This window comes from Macrobrachium rosenbergii, chromosome 24 (assembly GCF_040412425.1).
Source record: "Macrobrachium rosenbergii isolate ZJJX-2024 chromosome 24, ASM4041242v1, whole genome shotgun sequence".
NCBI classification, from domain to species: Eukaryota; Metazoa; Arthropoda; class Malacostraca; order Decapoda; family Palaemonidae; genus Macrobrachium; species Macrobrachium rosenbergii.
In genome coordinates, this window is record NC_089764.1 from 36,140,252 (window position 1) to 36,160,251 (window position 20,000).

The 20,000-nt window shown below is 37.5% G+C and overlaps 1 protein-coding gene across 2 annotated transcripts in view; it reads left to right on the forward strand.

Moving 5' to 3' along the window:
• Positions 1–20,000, forward strand: part of mol (dual oxidase maturation factor 1 mol) — a 129,035-nt gene that overhangs the window by 10,399 nt on the left and 98,636 nt on the right. The window contains exon 1 of one of the 2 annotated variants that reach the window (XM_067126492.1): positions 19,894–20,000. This exon is cut by the window's right edge and continues 7 nt beyond it. The exons of the other annotated variant lie outside the window; for it this stretch is intronic. The gene's annotated coding sequence lies outside the window, so the exon portion shown is untranslated. Of the gene's footprint in view, positions 1–19,893 lie in introns of those variants that run through there. 2 annotated transcript variants of the gene reach the window in all.

The window sequence follows — 20,000 nt, forward strand, 5'->3', positions numbered from 1 at the left end:
AGTATGATTAATAGCTAAGTACTGAGCTTAGCCCAGTGCAATACCCTAAAAAAAGGACCTGCTGGTTACTATAGGATTTATACCTTGCATATGAAAAAAACCAAATATACACTTGAGGGGACACTTGAGGGGATACAACTTATTTATATAAGTGACACACTTAAAATAATCTTTTAAACACGCACACACACACTCTATATATATATAGATATATATATATATATATATATATATATATATATATATATATATATATATATATATATATATATATATATATATATATATATATATATATATATATATATATATATATATATAGAGCCTCGATGGCTCAGTCGGTTACAGCAGCAGCTTAGGACTTTCGTCAGAGAGGTCTGTGGCTGGTTCAAATCCGCAGCCGACTGATCAGAGAGGCAGACACTTTGCTATCCGTGTAGACATCCCGGGATTATATATGTAATCAATGGATAGGTTTGCTTAAAAAGCAAATGGGTGTTACAGACTAAATACACACACAAAACAAAGCCACTACAACACCTTCTAAAAACATAACAAACATCTCACACGTCTCGAACTCTCGCCCTACCCGCGCAACAACTTCTCACTGCTGGGAAGAAAGGGCGTTGGGTCGGGTATGATACATGTAACATACGCTACCAGGGTCTAAGCGATGTCAGGCAGGGCAGCCGATCGAGACTATGGTCTACCCCAAAGCCAAATCAAAAGTTCTTCAAAAGAAGGCATCGTGCTTATCCCATACAAAAATGGGAAAAAAGCACGTTAAAAAAAAGAAGAAGAAGATATATAGATACATATATGACTGTGAAATAGTTTCTGTTAAAACAGGATTCCATCAAATATAAGGAACCAATAAAAACTAAATGTAGAAAGTAAATGCCTTCTTTCAGAGGCCAGTAATGGATAAGATAGAGTAACAGAAAAACACTATTTATACCAGAAGGTCCACAGGTCAGCAGTTATGTCACTCCAGTTGACAATTTCTCTTCAATCTTCTTAATCGCTGATTGGAGGAAGATTTTAGCAAGCCAACTTATCCTCCAAGCTTTGTTATAACGTAAAATATATTACTGTTCATACTGATAACTAACGAAGGAAGGGTGTGAGAAAACCAGCCCCTTCTTAATTCTCTCCATACTTCAACCTTCGGTAAATCACTTAATCTTTCCTAGACCTGGTGACTGCTTTGAAAAACCTCCTTTCAGGTGGAGGCGAATGGAGACAAAAATCCTGCCTCACGGATGCATCGGCTTTGGGATGAAGCCCAGGAGAAGAGTTGAATCCGCCACGGTAACCAGCGAACACATGGTTGCCCGGGTCATCTGGATTGGAAGGCCCGCACGAGGCCTTGACATAGAGAATGGAAGGTCACGACCCATGAGACTTGGCCGCCATCTTGACCTCCGAGGGCAGACACCAGCGCTCTGAGCGCCATCTGAGAGGAAATAATCCACATAGCAGCCTTGCTCTCAGAAACCCTCTTGAGAGCAGACCCCACACACTTACCCCTTGCTTGCTCCTTCTTGAGCTAGTCCCTCGTGGCCACCTTCAGCCTCCCCAGTCATTTACCAGTGCAATCACATAATAGTTCCCTCCATCCCTGGTGAAAGTCAGCGAGGCCTCTCATCACTCCATAGTTCCTCGCTGGACGAGTCGGTAGAGTTCTCGGCTAGCACTCTGCTGGGCCCGAGTTCGAGTCTCCAGCCGGCCAATGAAGAATTAGAGGAATTCATTTCTGGTGATAGAAATTCATTTCTCAGTATAATGTGGTTCGGATTCCACAATAAGCCGTAGGTCCCGTTGCTAGGTAACCAATTGGTTCTTAGCCATGTACAATAAGTCTAATCCTTCGGGCCAGCCCTGTGGTCTGGTTAAACTAAGGTATACTTAACTTTTTCCATCACTCCGTCTAAGGTAACGTCCTGGTTTGAGGTTCTGTCAACAGTCACGTACCTTTGATCTTTTACTGAGTTTCATTTTCTTTTCTTAAGTGCAACTTTTCACAAACACCTGACTTGCTTAGTACAGTGTGTAATTTTAACGTAGACATCTCGCACTAGAATCGAGTTATTTTGGCACCATATATGCCACTGCAAGCTACTCTACAATGTTTCTTTCAAGAGGATTAAACCCCTAGATCTTCAGTATCTTAAAATTGCTGTAATATTTGATCACTTGGCAGAACTTTGTTTTACCTGCCTATCATTCCCCATTCTTCTGATTTAAGTGTTTAATATAAACATATTCCAGCTAAAGTAAACCCAAGTGTTTATCTGCAACAGTTCCTTGTTGAAGTAAGGCCTTGAGCCCAACTATTTTCTTTACGAGTTTTTACCTGACCTGGCAATTGAGTCAGAACCTATAATTGTTATGGTAATTCCTCGGTCCATCAGCCAGGCCCTAGAAGTGGATCCCTGAGCCAGAAATAAAGTGAGTAGGTCAGAGTAAAAACCTATATATATATATATATATATATATATATATATATATATATATATATATATATATATATATATATATATATATATATATATATATATATAAATTATATGTGTGTGTGTATACATAAGCACACACACACATATATATATATATATATATGTATTATAATTTTCCGTTTCGCAAGCTTTTGCAGAATTGAATACAGTTTTAGGAACATGGTCAAACTGAGAATAAATTGACGCATTAGCTGCACAGTTGGTTACTCATTCAGCGAAGTTAAGCAACCTTGTTTCTGGTCAGTGTTTGGAAGGGTGAACGTTAAGAAAGGGGGTGGAGGAGGAGGAGGAGGAGGAGGAGGAGGAGGAGGAGGAGGAGGAGGAGGAGGAGGAGGAGGAGGAGGAGGAGGAGGAGGAGGAGGAGGAGGAGGAAGCTTGGATGAGAAAAGTGAGAATAAAGAAAATTGAGAATGAGGAAGGCGTAATTCTTGATATCGTGTTTCTCAATTCTGTTCCTGTTACTTCTTTTGTTTTCGCCATCATCATTTTATTATCAGCAAAAACATCTTAACAGCGCACGTGACAAAAATGCCATTCGATTAATGTAACGGTCGTCAGAACAATCAAGGAAACGCCCTGGAATGTATACAATAGACACTATTAATTAATAACATTTTAATAACGGTAATCTCTTAATCCCAAGGAAACATAAAAACGGTTCGAAAATACAGCAAAAAGATCTGCGAAGAGAGAGAGAGAGAGAGAGAGAGAGAGAGAGAGAGAGAGTACGGTGTAGCATTCGTGGCTCTTGTGAACATGACAGTGCACTTGCAGTGCTTAGTCCACATAACAGCGAGGCGACCACTGCGCATGCTCACTGAGCACAAAATTATTTTCTATAAATAACTGCAAACACATCAACCTTCACGAAAGCAGAATCGTCGTCAAAAGACGGGGGGCAACGTTACCCAATAAACTTTGCTAATCACATTGCTGACAGGTGCAAGCGATGTTGATTCGACTAATTAAGAAACATTTATCGAGCGCATCCACAGGATTTAGCTTTTTCTTACGTAATGAACATATGTCGCCACATTCCTTACGTTTTTATGATTCATCCCCCTGACCTGATGCTTTTTACGTAAGGGTTTGCACAAGACGGAATTCTCCCGTTTGCTCTTCACACAACTGTTCCAGCGGTTCTAATTCAAATCCACTTGCAAATGAAATGTAGTTTGCCCGTGAAAATCCAGGAATAAAAATCATATATATATATATATATATATATATATATATATATATATATATATATATATACACACATACATACAAACACACATATATATACATATATATGTATGTATATAATAAACACGCATATATATACATATATATATATGTATGTATGTATGCATGTATGAATATGTGAGGGTGTGTGCGTATGTACACAAATGTTAATACTACGGCTAAATACCTTTGTGTACGTCTGTGTATACGTCTGTACTATGTATTCTATATTTTCCCTTGACACGTGCCTTATTTAAAATACGCACACATGTATTATTAGAGTGGGCAGTGATTAAGGGGTTAGAATTCCTGATCGTCAGTAATTCAACATTCGCTGCGGTGGAAAGCAAAAGGCCACTCTTTCTAGGTCACAGAGTTGAATGGTTAGGCAACATGGTTATGGTAAGGCGGTTGGTTGATCACGTTCATTCATTTACGGCCTTTATGAAAGCCCGCTGCTTAACTGCGCTTCCTGATTCCATTTTATTTTTCCTCCAATAAAAACCTCTCTTATTTACAGTCTGAGGGCGATATGTTAATGTTGAAATTCACTCGGATTTTCCATAAGATTACGGTACGTATACTGTATATTCGTCAATGCTGTATCTCTGAAGAACCTCACTTGTGGGGGTTTCATTGTACGTCACAGAAAAGCAGTTAACTCCTCTGCGACTGACGGCGGCTTCAATAACGTAAGACCTCAGCTCTTCCAGCTTGAAAGACCTGGACTGCGTCAAAAGACGCCAAAAGTGAGTTCCATGTGGTTATCGCCGATTAGAAACTAAGATTGTCTTATGTAGTTTCTACCTCAGATTTTAGACAGTTCGTTCCATACCTCCCAAGGTCCTGCGACTGCAATGCCTTATTGATGCTTTCATTTACACAAATCTCAGTATTAAAATGTCTACTTTTATTACAGATTTCCCTCGAATGGTTATGATATTCCTTTCGTAATTAACGGGCCTCGTGATATTTTTGCTACTTAGGAATGCCTGAAGGAACAGGTAAATATCTCCCTGTTTCTTGATCTATTGAAACGGAGCAGCAAAAACAAAGCTGTTGTCATCATTCTTCTTCTTAAAAAGTGCATTTCCTAAAACATTTCAAATCTGGTTCTCGGCCATTCCGTAGCGGTTCCCTGATTCTCCAATAAACATCTCAACTTACAGATTCAAAATACTTTCTTAGACACTTCCACCATAATTGTCCTGAACATTCTTCTTCTATCCTTTTTGTTCAAAGCATTAAAAGTTCTGACTTCATTCAAGATTAGCAATGTGCCTGTTTACGGTTATTTTCTTTACTAAATAAATTTGCCAACGAACTTTCCACACCGTTTTGCAGTCTCGTGATTAATTCAATAATCTTCATCAATCCCACCCTTTTAATATTGCTTGTTTGCATTGTGCGACCTAACAATATCGAAAACTGTGAATACACCACAAAATCTCTGCAAGCAAAGGAAGTGACAACAGATGCTGTCCAAATCAATCAAAGCAAACAGCATTATCTCAATTTGGGGTCAAATTCTGCAGTACCCTGTAATATTTGAAAATAATTATATTCACCCTTCAGAGGCTACTTATGTTTTGGATATAAAGACAAGAAGTAATGTGACTTGGAATGTTCATCCTAAAGAATTCCTTAACTGCGGCAGTGTTGAGGTATATGCTTCACAGTCTTGTGGGAGGGAACCTTTCCAGACGAAGGAGGAAATGGTCCAGCCTTTCTTTCCCCCATTGCTGCTTGTATTACTCTGGACCTGCCCATGTAGGGATTAAGGGAAATGAAAAGCCAAAGAAGCAGCCCGTTCGACAAGATCGAATGTAGCCTAAATATAGGTATCATAAATAAATGGCAAAACATATGGAATGAAGAACCTGAAAATAATAAATTGAAACAAATAAAAAGTAGGCTATTAGTGACAAGTCTCCATGGCAAAACATATAGAATGAAGAACCTGAAAATAATAAATTGAAACAAATAAAAAGTAGGCTATTAGTGACAAGTCTCCGGAGGGGCCATACTCGTCTAACACATGGACACTTAAAGAGCGGCCCACATGACCCTGCTCCCGAATGCTCAGAATGCAGTGATAATAACAATTAAACATGTTATGTGAAGGTCCAAAATATGACCAACAACTGTTATCAACTTTCGGAAATAGGTCAGTTGGTGAAATTTTATCAGAATCTACAACATTTTCAATTGTTCCAATTTTAATATTCATGAGGAGCTGTAAAATAATTGATAAAATATAAAAAGTAATTTATGTAAATAAAAAAAGTCCACGGGGCATTTTAAAAAAATCTGAATTTTAAAAATCTTAACTCATTCTGATTTTTATTATCATTTTTTTTATTGCCCAGATGAAAACGTGAGTAAATGTGTGCGTGTACAAGCCTATGCTATTTTGCATATTTATTTCTAAAATTTCATTTGAATCCTTCGGGCCAGCCCTAGGAGAGCCGTTAATCAGGTCAGTGGTCTGGTTAAACAATTTTAGAAATAATAATGGACCTTACTCAGGTAATTACTCAGACTGTCCTCACTAACTTTCTTTTAAGCATAATTCATTCATTAGCAATCCAGCAGGTACTGCTCGGGAATCAACTGTTGTATGCCTCCTTGCTTTCAGCGGGAGTCTTACTTCAGCTGTTTCACCCGGGTCGGTTCCCTTCGTAATTTTTATCATCCTGGCTTGGTCGGGAACACAGTTGCAAGCAATTAAAACGGCTTTCTCGTTACGCTCTCAAGTTGTGTTCGCCCAAGTAAACACAAAAAAACAAACATTTGCACAGATACATAAAACCACACTCGAATATTTACAACAGATATCACTATCATCATTGTTCATATGGAACAAGCCCACGGGGACCACTGACTTGAAAAAATTCAAGCTTCAAAAGAGTATCAGGGTGTTCATTGGCAAGAAGTAACAGAAGGTAATGGGATATGCAGAGAGAAGAGATCACTTATTAAAAAAGAAAAGAATAAATTAACAAATTAATAAGTAGATACATAAAAATGTAAGTAAATCATTCATGGAGAATTGTGTTAGGGTAGCAATGCATTGCATCTCCGTTTAATATCTGAAGTTGCAACTGTCCGACAGCCTCTGAAGGGAGGCTGTTCCACAATGCAATGCAGTGAGAAATAAAGGACCTCTGGACAGTTAACGTAAGGTTAACTAGTAAATACTACGAATGAACAGATAGATCAATCTATATGTAGAAACAGATCTGAAAATAGACGTGCCAAAGATAGTATGGAATTCCTTCACTGTGCTCGCTTGGAGATAGCTGTTTATTTGTAGTATTTACTAGACAACTGTATATTAACTTTTTATTTCTAATTGTATATATTCAGGTTCTTAATAATAATAATAATAATAATAATAAAAATAATAATAGAGGTTATAGCTTCATAAGCTGCATCCAGTTTATATAGAGTTTTCTCTATCTTTCTAATAACTGATGTTTTAGGATTACTGCATCCATATCAGTTATTAGAAAGATAGAGAAAATTCTGTATCAACTGAATGCGGCTGATACGCAATACTCCATGTCCGAGAGACGGTGTACCACCTATAAATAACACTAATAATGCGGTTTTATGTATGTGTGCGCACATGTTTGTGTTTACTTGCGTGTTCTCAACGAAAACAACTCGAGAGAGAGAGTAACAAGCACGCTCTTTTAATTGCCTGTAATTGTAATCCGGATCAAACCAACTTTCTCAAACGAACTGGTCCAACGGCAGTCGCGGTTCAAGTAATGCGTGGGAATTGCACGACTAATGTTGATCAGTTTAGAAACTGGACGAATGTGGGGATACGAGATGTATCCCCACGTATGCCAGTTTCGATGTGACAAAGCGAGCTGGTTTTATGTTGTGTAAAATCATTTACAGACAATTTCGCTTCACGTGACTTCACATGTAACAAATTAAGGGTCGATGTCGCAAACTGAGAAGTACCAAACACGACAATAACAGATTCAACAACAACAACAAATATTTTAAATTACTGCAAATACCGCAACAAAATAAACAACTACGATTTTTTCACAGGAAGACATTTCCACAGGGCCCCCGGGCTACAGCCGTCTCAGAACCAAGTATCCAATGGCCACAAGGCTGACGTGTCAAGACCAACCAGTGCTCACGCGGATACAAGGCACCATCGTAAAACATATTTAAATTTCAGTGAAATGAAATGAAAGGCAACTAGTGAAGTGGCTGTCTAGAAATAAACGGTCTGACCAACACAGCCATAAGTCTAGCTTTCCTTGTTCACTGTTTAGAGCATCAACGAAGGTCGAACCCATCGCTTCGGTCTCGAGCAAAGATCATTCCCACGAATGGCCCTGTCGTCATTTATCAAAGTGCTATTCTATGGGCTTAAAAAAAAACGAGTTCCTTCAGGTCACAAATAGCACCACAGTCTCCTAATTAATCTTCTTCGGTTCGTAAACGTTCCTTCCCGCCACTTGCGGCGCCGTCTACTCACTTCCATACATAACAGCGCTTCTCAAAAACCACATTCTGGCTGCAGACAATCTTCCCATTAATTGAAAGTCAACCCAACCACATTTGCTATGATAAAAGTTGTTCCTTTTGCGATAGGAGCCTTGAGCGGGTGAGAGGCAAGGAGAGAAAACGGTAAACCGGTACTTAAATAAAACGCTTTGAACAGAATATAAAAATGGACGGATGGCGTCACGAAGAGTACTGAAGAGAGACAATGCGTGTTTGAACTTTAAAATCCTATAATCAAATAAAGCAGCGACATTTTAATAATGGCGTATGTCAGTAGGACATACACACATCTGAAAAAACTTCAAAGCCTTCTCAGACCAGACATTCAGAATGTTATAACTTAAATTTGCATATATTGCAACAACTACCGTTAAATCCCTAATTAAAAATGGGAACGCATATGTTCAGCTAGAACTCAAATAAAAAAAAAAATGACGCCCATTCATTGCCTGCGAGAACTTTTTTCCCCTAGCGGTCTTTATCTCCTTCCAGTCACCATGACGTCATGGTGAATGCATCCAGGGGGGCGTCTCAGCCTATTTCTTGTTGCTATTTTTAGACACATAACTCTGGCGGCAGCTGTGCCTTGCTGTTCAATCTCGGAATGAATGTTACTAGAGAGAGAGAGAGAGAGAGAGAGAGAGAGAGAGAGAATTCTTTTATCTTCCTATTTTTAAAGCAAAATAAAGTTGAAAAGTTGCAGAGTAAGGTTGCGTGCAAACTCCCCAGCACTTAACTCTCTGACACAGCTTAAGAAAAATATTATCAGATAATCAAACCAGTATCAGCAGCAAAATGAAAGGAAACAAGTAAATCAAGCACCAGTAAGAACTAAGTCTTCCGTTTTCTTATTTCCTTACGGCAACTGTCGGATGGTAGAAAAAGCAACTTCCTTCTGTGGTGATCCGAGTTCAAGTCCAGCTCATGACCCGGAGAATTTTCTCTATGTGCGCAACCTTCCCGTTTCTGAGAGACTAGAAAGAGCCCATTCTTAATCACCAGCAGTTATTTTCCTGGGTCCCTGATATCCAATGGGGCACTGATGTGTGTGCAAGTTCAGCCTCTTTGCCAAAAACCTGTCCCCTGCCTCTGCTGCTCTTTGGTGATTTTTAAACCTCAAAGTCCTCCGTAAGGCGAGTCGGTTGAGTTGTCGCCTAGCACTCGCTAGGCCCGAGTTCGAGTCTCCGGCCGGCTAATGAAGAATTAGAGGAGTTTATATCTGGCGATAGAAATTCATTTCTCGCTATAATGTGGTTCGGATTCCACAATAAATTGGTTCTTAGCCACGTAAAATAAGTCTAATCGTTCGGGGCAGCCCTAGGTGAGCTGTTAATCAGCTCAGTGGTCTGGTAAAACTAATATATACTTAACTTTTTTTTGAACCTCAATCGAAGAGAGACGGTATCTATGGGTAGTAAACTCCATTTTCAGACTGGCCAGAAAAGGCATGTTCATTCTGCATACTTTATAGGCGAGCCAAGGGTAAAAGATGTTAAATCAGTTACCCAGAGCTTATTGTCCAGATATGCAATGAGTTTTGTAAGACAGTTATTATATTACACCCAAATTTCCATATTCGAAAAACTTAAGTTGTGTCATCAACTTACAATGTAGGCTCCCACGGAATACCAAGCCCATGCGTGAGAAAGAAAGTAAAAAAAGAAAACAACATATGCAGAGATAAGAGCTGATAAACAAACAAAAATTTATGACCACTGCCAGCATCAGAGGCAAAAAAGCCTGCATCAATGGCGTGCCATTTTGTGTTATGTATGTATGTATGTATGTATGTATGTGTGTGTATATATATATATATATATATATATATATATATATATATATATATATATATATATATATATATATATATATATATATATATACTCTGTATATATATATATATATAAAAATATATATATATATATATATATATATATATTATGCAAGGTCAAATAAGGCCACAACCTCTTACCACATCTGTTATAAGGTCAATGACGTAATTAACTTATACCCTGAAAGGAATCACGGTAGCGTTGGCCAGTGTGAGACCAAGCTAAGTACAACTCTCTCTCTCTCTCTCTCTCTCTCTCTCTCTCTCTCTCTCTCTCTCTCTCTCTCTCTCCAAATCACTAACTGAACCAAGGAAGAACAGTAAAAACATGTCTACAAAAATATAGTTTATCCCATAGTCTAACATATCAAAAGGTTTGGAATAAAATAAATAATGTAATACGGATCTCTATATCCCAGAAATGACAACCCAAAAATAAGCCCAATTAATATATAGTGATGCTAACAACTTCAAGTAATCGAGTCTCTACATCGTAAGAGTCAAAATAATTCAAACACGACCGAAGTCGTGATAAGCCACATTCCCTTACATTTTTTTGACCTCCATTCAATACATCTGAGGAAATAAAGGGAAAAACAGAACTTTTAAAAATAGGTACAGAGAAAAAATAAGTGTAGGACATCTCCCATGTTACTGACCCCAAAAATACGCGTAATAAAACATGGCAAAATCAAAATTCAGGAAAATCAATAAAAATCAAAGAGACACGGAAAATAAAAATATATGGGGAAAAAGATATTCGAAGCATGGTAACTGTGCAAAGAACAATACAAACAAAGTTAATAAAACCCATTCAGGTTTTTGAAAAACAAAGTCTCAGCTCACCTCACAGCCAGTACACAAAGTCTTCCAGCAAAGCAGATCTTATCACTAAGAGATCAAGACCTGGATGTCTAGCCTGTACCCAAAATGGAAAATTCACACTTCCTATGACAAGCCCATCAGAGCGAACTCACAAACGAATGCTCCACCAGAACTTGACGACTAACAGTTATCGGAGCATTCCGACATGGCCAGATCATCACCCAAGGAACGGTGCCCTCTGTCTCCAAGGGAAGCGAGACTGACAATGGGCCTTTGTCAGCACTGACCCGTGAATACATAGGCACTGTTTCGCATTTACATTTGCCCAGAATATCTCAAAGAATGCTTAGCTAAAAAAACGAATGATATAACATTATTATTCCTAATGCTTTTTCATATATATATATATATATATATATATATATATATATATATATATATATATATATATATATGTATATATACATATTATATTTATTTATATATATATGTATATTGGAATGTAGTTCTAGTAAGTATTTAGTATAACCCTTGATGTTAAGGGCTGAAACAGTCGTCAGCATAAACGTGAATAAATGGGAAGGTAGAAACGTTGCTTTAAAGTAGCATATACAACTTATGCACGAATATATATATATATATATATATATATATATATATATATATATATATATATCTTCTTATATATTCCCATTTTTATATATCTTCTTGCCTTCAGGACTTTGTTATATTTTTATATATATATATATATATATATATTTGAAGGACTTTATATATATATATATATATATATATATATATATATATATATATATATATATATATATATATATATATCTTAGTGTGAGGAGTCAGAGTCAATCCATACTTAAAATCATCAACGAAGGGCAGAGGACACAGATATACAAGCTGACTTTATTCCTACGTTTCGTAATTATCAAATTAATTACATCATCAGGGCTGTTAAAATAAAAAAGAAAATTCTTTGTAAAATCGTAAAAGCTAAAAATAAAAGTTAAGAATTCAAAAGCTGAAAATTATTCATACCAAAATTTCCAGGAATGTACACAACCATTAAAATTAAAGAACAAAAATATTCTGTTACCTTTCATTTTAATGTAATGATTTTTTAAAAAATTTTTGTTCTTTAATTTTAATGGTTGTGTACATTCCTGAAAATTTTGGTATGAATAATTTTCAGCTTTTGAATTCTTAACTTTATTTTTAGGTTTTACGATTTTACAAAGAATTTTATTTTTTATTTTAACAGCCCTGACGATGTAATTAGTTTGATAATTACGAAACGTTGGAATAAAGTCAGCTTGTATATCTGTGCCCTCTGCCCTTCATTGATGATTACATATATATATATATATATATATATATATATATATATATATATATATATATATATATATATATATTTATCATATATATATTTAAGGTGGACCATGGAAGCGTACTAATCTCAGCATAATTCTTTACTTCCAACGTTTCGTAATAAATAACTTTATTACATCATCAGGGAATCTTTTAAATAATGAATAGAATTAGTTTAAAAATTGCTCTAAAAATCAATAAAAGTCATAAAATGCAGCACAGTTAGAATACAAGATAAAAAAAACATAAAAACAAAAAAGACATAAAAGCAAAATCAAAGACCGCTTACCAACCTTCTACCAAGAAGGCAGAACACAGAACGCATAAATAAAAAGTTAACTCAGGTAGAGCCGAGTGGAGGAGGTCTGGGTATTTAACTGGGGAACCAGTTGTTTATTTAATAAGTAATGATTCCAGGACAGGAGTATATAAAATGACAGAACCACACAATCTTAATACAACTTGAATCTGATGTTTATGAGTCCTATGAACAGATAAAATAATCTAATGATCAGACTCTCCTCCTTAGAGGAAACGGCTTAAAAACATGCTTGCCATCACGCTCCAAGAACTGACATTTAAGTGAAGAGGCTCTTGGCCCTGAGTGTCCCGGATGTCAAGGGTATGTCGAAAGCAACGGGCACGCCCAACACTGGTTGAACGCCTAATGCCGATTACATCCGCAAACGCACAATCGCATAAACACACTCAAACAAAAACGCAATATATATATACATATATATATATGTGTGTGTATATAATTATGTATATTTTTTATACATAAACATGTGTGTGTTATCTATGCGTGTTTGTATATTGATAAACAAATACTGTAAAACAGTGGGGGGGGGGGGGCCCACAGAAAGCTGACAGCAAAATGCTGATCAACTGGTCCATAAATTCAAACTTTGTGCGGACAAAACGGACATGAGCGTGGGATATCTCCTTTTGGCGTCAGTCGCATGAGATGAAAGAATGCAGTTGAGTATTCACATGAGATGTGATTATACAATATATTTCTTACAGCTATTCTAATTAGTCACCAAGTCAGCATATTCAGGGCGTTAGTAACACAATTTACTTCACAGGTACTGTGCAAAACATTTATAAATTACGGCCGTTACAAAAAACGAAGCTACCGTGCTGCTAGTTTTACAATGAACCACTAAAATCAGTCACTGTAATTTCATGTTTTTATCATCAGTGATATAGGAATATACGATGCCAGAATTCTTAAATCTATCTATCATCCAATATACCTCTAACCGTACCAGTTGTACGTTTACACCGAAGATATATATTATAAAAAAGAGAAATGCGTGAGACTGGCGTCGAAATAGCAGCATGAAAAATGCAGGCGATTCTTATCATTCGAAAGTGAACTGAGACGAACTCAGATCTGACATTTTTCTGCACCCAGTTTGAAATAACAGGTAAACCTAAGGCCCTAAAAATCAATCAGTTAAAAGTTAAGCATATCTTAGTTCAACCAGACCACTGAGCTGATTAACAGCTCTCCTAGAACCTACGGAGTCTCTTCAGTTACAAAAGTCAAGCCACAACAAAAAAGGGCATCGATATTGGCCTCCTGCCGCTGCACAATTTATTGCTTCACCGCAGCAGACCTTCAGAGTCCTGTCAGCATTGCGAAATCTAACTGTAACACGTTTCAGCCAAAATCATTACTCTTTGTGCCTCCACTGATTTATGGCCATTTTTAGTAACCATAAATCAGTCAATCAATCGTATAACATTCAAGTATATCACGCTATGCACATCGCTGTAAAGGAATTTGTAAAGTTACCAAGCTACGTAATGGGCTAAACAGCCATTGCTAATACCTGAAATGAAAAAAGCGAAGCGTATTCACTTATTTAATGGCGTCTACAAAATGTAAAATTATTAAGGTTCGTGCTAAAATCTACAAGAGTATAATAAGACAATTATTTTTGAGAGAACACACGCAAATATATATACATTGTATACATATATTTATATATATATATATATATATATATGTGTGTGTGTGTGTGTGTGTGTGTGTGTGTTGCAGCCCTACTGGGGTCGAATTCAGGAAACAGCCCAGTTCGGAGGAGAGTTACTGTAATTTTTGTTATTATATTCATTCTGCTCTGATGGCTCAACACAAAATGGACATTAACTTACCCAGCAAATTTTCTAATCACAAGTTAGCCGTGTGAGAACAAAAAGAGAGAAACAGAGACAAGTGAGGACAATAATAAAATGAATGAAGATGAAATAATAAATTTAAAAAATATACAAATTCACATCAGCAACGGCAGTGTTCCTTAAACTCATGAGAGAGAGAGAGAGAGAGAGAGAGAGAGAGAGAGAGAGAGAGAGAGAGAGAGAGAGAGATCACTGATGCGAAAAATCATTCATTCAAACGCACATTCACATACAAACAAACAAACAAACTCCCTCCATTATTTTACGGTAACATGTACTTCCGGGTCTTGCGCTCTAGGCTACTTTATAATGCAAACTTAGATGACAGATGACTGCTCCTTTCCAACCGAGTGAGTAAAAGGAACCTCGAAATTTCCGCGTAAGATAACAAGCTACATTACCCAATATTTAAAGTTTCTGTTCAAATCTTCCACTACCACACAATTACGATTATTATTATTATTATTATTATTATTATTATTATTATTATTATTATTATTATTATTCAGTGATGAACCCTATTCATAAGAAACGCTCACAGGGGCCACTGACTTGAATTTAGCTTCCAAAGAATATTACAATGTTCATTAAAAAGAAGTAATTAAAGGTAATGTGAAATAGAGAAAGAAGAGATCACTTATTAAAAAAAAAAAGAAAAATAAATTAACAAATTAACTATCAAAATACAAGGAGAATTATATTAGGGTAGTAACGCATTGCATCTTTGCTTGAACTTTTGAAGTTGCAATAGCAAAATTAAGGTTTTCGTGAGATGCGAGCATCAGTCACCTCTCGGATGTGTGTTAGACCTTTCATAACAAAAATGCTCGTACTATTTATTACATTTAACTATTAGTCATCTGGTATTTCTCCGTTTCCTTCGTAGGCGCTCAAAAAGGACCTTAAATTAAAATAAAAGTATGTTAAAATTCTATATATATATATATACATGTTTATAAACACATAACAACCAATGAGGTCTCTAATATCATTTCAGGCATATACACATGCATAACTCTCTTACGGGATTTAGGTAAAGTGTCATAAAGAGTATGTGTCCCAAGCGATTTGTTTCAATGAAATCAGCGTAAATCTTCTTGCATTTTTCTTCTGAATCTACTCCGTTAGTTGAGCGAAAAGGTCATTTCAAACCGAACCACATTTTCTGGGTGTAGTTCCTCAAAGGCTGTATCTTTTATTATGAGATTTAAAAACCGTTCACTTTCTGCATCCGGCGTACTGTATATTATCCTAAGTCATACGTCATTACGCGTTCATTCGTATTAACGTTTGCATATTATAAAATGTTGTACTCGTGCAGCATATAACACGTGCATCTTGACGCAGTGCAAGTATCCAACCAGTTAGGTTATTTGTGGACGTTTTAACACACGAGAAAAAAAATGATTTTATACTGTGTAATAAAATCGTCGCTATCTGGCAATTTCATATCAACGTCGCTATGCAAAAGTCCATTTTAATGTCAATTATAAAGAATATTCCTCAAAATATCGAACGGTTGAAACCAAATCCTCATTTTTTATTGACATTATCGTAAAAAAAATACAGCACAGCCGTTTGGAGTCAAGACATTGTAAAAAATTACACGTGAATCACAAAGAACAAAGGGTGTTTCTTGTACAACCAGAATAATACCTTCTCTCCTCATTCACGTTGATGTCCTAAACTTTCCCCTTTGTGTCGTTCTTTTCTTTAAGGAATTCGATCGGATGAAGGCTTTAGTTCAAGCTCCCCGTCCTTTTCCGCTCGCTCAAGTCAAATACGCGACTGACGGGTGGCAGATGTGTACTCTGTCTGATAAGCAGTTAAGAGTACACGCCAAAATTTGAAGTGATTGGCTCTTTAAAAAAGGCCTGAGTGTTAAAGAGTAAACGGAATGGAAGGGAATATCTTGAAAGAAAATCTAACAAAAGGAAAGAAACAATAAAGGATTCATTCGGCAAAAGTTAGTGGGAACAAATAATCGGCAATGGAATAACTTGTAAGAAAACGATTAAATAGATAATTCCCCAGGAAAGAGAAAAAGTTTCAAGGAAACGACAAGTTAAAAACCAAAGGACAAATTCCGTCATCATAAAAACTGATCCTGTTGAGATCTTGATCCGCAATGGACTGAATTCTAATGAGAGTAAGTCAAAAGTCCAATGGACTGTATTCAGCTTTTGGATAAACCCAGTTCTGTATCGGTGAAAACACTTGAAACTTCAGTCGATAACAACTATTTTGTAATAGGCTCTTTTGATGTTTAGTAATGTTACAGTAGAAGTGTTGGTTCGACCCCTCGTCCTCGACCGGGTGACAGAATGTGACTGAATCCTGCCTTGGATCAACTAGCTCACAGAATTGACCTCATCATAATGTCCAGTGCGCCAACATTAACTTTAATTTACTATACCCTTAACAAACAAATTCTTTTTCTACAATACAGCACATCTTCACGATGCAATTCAGACCGTTAGAACTGACTGATTCTTCGACTGCAATATCATCTTGAAAAACCGTATGAACAGGATGAATTAATGTATACCCAATATGTCGCCTTGATATATATATATATATATATATATATATATATATATATATATATATATATATATATATATATATATATATATATGTGTGTGTGTGTGTGTGTGTGTGTGTGTATAGATATATATATATTATATATAATATATCAACTTATGGAGAATCAATAAAAATTGAGAGCCAACCCCATCACCAGACCAGATGATTACTTTCGCCAAAGAACTGCATCTCTGGAAGAGTCGAAAAAAACGATGTGGAACATAATTATGGCTGGAATAAATTTCACGTCTGTTTGGAACACGTTCACAGGGACCACATGATCTAGATGTCACTCAAATTATCAATGTCATCAATGTTTTGAACGAAACAGAACAACAGTCTACTCAAATTTCCCTTTTGACAGAGACGATGAGCAAACCACTGAGAATGGTAAACCTCTCCTGTCATAACAAAAGGCACTGAATTATGCTGTGGCTCTTGTAGTCCTCAGAGATGAACTCCCAAAATGCTTACCTACTGGTGAGTTTGTTGTCCAAGTTACAAAACCAACTATCCAGTACATTGTTATTATTATTATTATTATTATTATTATTCACAACATGAACCCTATTCATACGGAACAAGCCCACCAAAGGGGCCACTGACTTGAAATTCAAGCTTCCAAAGAATATGGCGTTGATTTGAAAGGAGAAAAAGAAAAAAAATTAACAAAATAATAAATAAATAGAAAAATGTAAGTAAATTATCAAAATACAAGGACAATCGTTTTAGGGTAGTAATGCGTTGCATCTCCGCTGCAACTGTTGAGTTCCAGTTGCACAACTTCCTCAGCGAAAGTGTTCCTGTGTGAGGAATAAACGACTTCTCGAACTGAGAAGTTCGACTTCGACAGCGAGGCTAAACATTTCCTGCACATTGCTGCTGCCGTCCAGCAAATCGGGTTGATCTGGGCAGGAAAAAGGATCAGGAATCAGTTGCGAATGTGAAAGATCTGTTAAGACACAACTCATGACGAATTGAATGAATAATCTAGATTGTGTACCATGATAGTATTTATTTGTGTGTGTGTTCGTTAAACTCCTCTTGAAGATCAAGTCCGAAATACGAAAGTGAGACCTTCTGGAGGTTAGGATCACAATGTTGCATCTTGCAACGTGACTTGGCTTCTTGCCTTGCCTGGGTACCAAAACGCATACCGATTAGTCAACGTTTTGGGACGTGCAATTTGTCATGACATTTCCGTAGATTATCCCTCAAATATTGTGGATCTCACTAATAATAATAATAATAATAATAATAATAATAATAATAATAATAATAATAATAATAATATCTACTACGTTACCAGGCACAAAGGATAAAATAATAAGCACTTCCTGGCCTGGGTTTGAAGTTCAACGTGAAAGGAAAGATTTTTCATTTATTTTCTGTTTAAGATTTCAAGGCTTTCAGTAGGAAATATATCCAAAAGAACATAGCGGCTGTTGCGTCAGCACACACACACACAAACACACACACACACATATATATATATATATATAATATTATGAGAAAGAGAGAGAGAGAGCGGCTAAAACATTAAACTACATTCAGTCACAACACCATGACGTTTCAGGTGGGCCGTACCACAGAACTACCTCCACGACCTGAGATTTAGAGAAGCTATGACGCGGTTTCCGGCATCAACTTCCGGATATGATTGAGAGATAATGATCAGGCCTTTCGGCGCTTCTTTTCTCGGCGTTTTTCTTACTTCACCTCACGCGCAAGTCCTTGTGCATGCACTGAAATAAACATAGCTCAATGCAGAGATAACCTTAAAAAGATTGTCTGTAACAGCAAAATCTCTCCACTGAAAGAATGGTTTCATATTCAGAAATAAATTCCGTTATGCCCAAGATACAAAAGTACCTTGCCGAGCCACGCTTTAGCAAGGTGAACATTTTCAGGTTTTTAAGAGGCCTTTAGAAAGGAAGAGTGAACTGTGAAAAAGCAACGGGCATAACAGACCCACTCGCACTTTTTGCTGTACCTCCAGCCCCTCATTTGAGCGCTGCCGGCGATCCTTTTCGTAAGGAGAAAAGGAAAACAAGCAGACAAAACGGCCAGTTTTTATACGTGTAATTTAAGGCACTGGAAGATATCTCCAAAACGCCCTTGAACTCGCAGCACCTTGAGCAGACCCCCACACCTGATGACACGAAAGCCTTCCTTTCTTTCAGGCTCGGAGGAAGGAAAACTGTCAAGTTCAAATCACGTGCGTGGCGCAAACCACACCGACGTATCATGAGTAGCTATTCGCGTACTATTAAAGAAACTGCCCGACCAGAAATATTCCGAAAAGGAAATTAGTGGTGAGGGGGATCCCACAAGCGACCTCCCCACAGGCGACTGAAGATGACGACACCTCGCAGTGGGTGCTCCTGGAAGTAAGCTCTCCAGAGCTCGTCGGACTCACTTCCGCAAAGCCAGGCACTTCCGTAGGCTCTCTCGTCATGCGTCTTCGGGAGGGTTGGTGGCGGAGGAGGGTGAGGAGAAGGAGCAAGGGGAAGAGAGAGAAGGGGGGAGGGGGACTACGGTGACAGCGAGGTAGAGGTGGAGGAGGAGGGGAGGAGGAAGGTAATGGAGCCAGTACCAGTGAGTCTATCGAGGTCATAAACGCCTCAGCGTCTCCCGGGCTGACGGACTCGCGGGGGAGAGAACACCTGCCCTGATTGGCTACAAAGCTTCCGTCTTGACCTTCCAGTTGCTGGGTGGGGGGAGATGGAGGGGGGGGGGGGAACAGAGAAGGAAAGGCGGGGTTGATCAGGGAGGAGGGAACGGGAGTGGGGTTCCTATGTCCTTGGACAACCCGCGCCCGACGTGTTAAATCCTCCAAAAGTTCCGTGGTTTGCTGCAGTCTTTCTTCAACTGGCAGAGGAACACAGTCGCCAGGATAAACT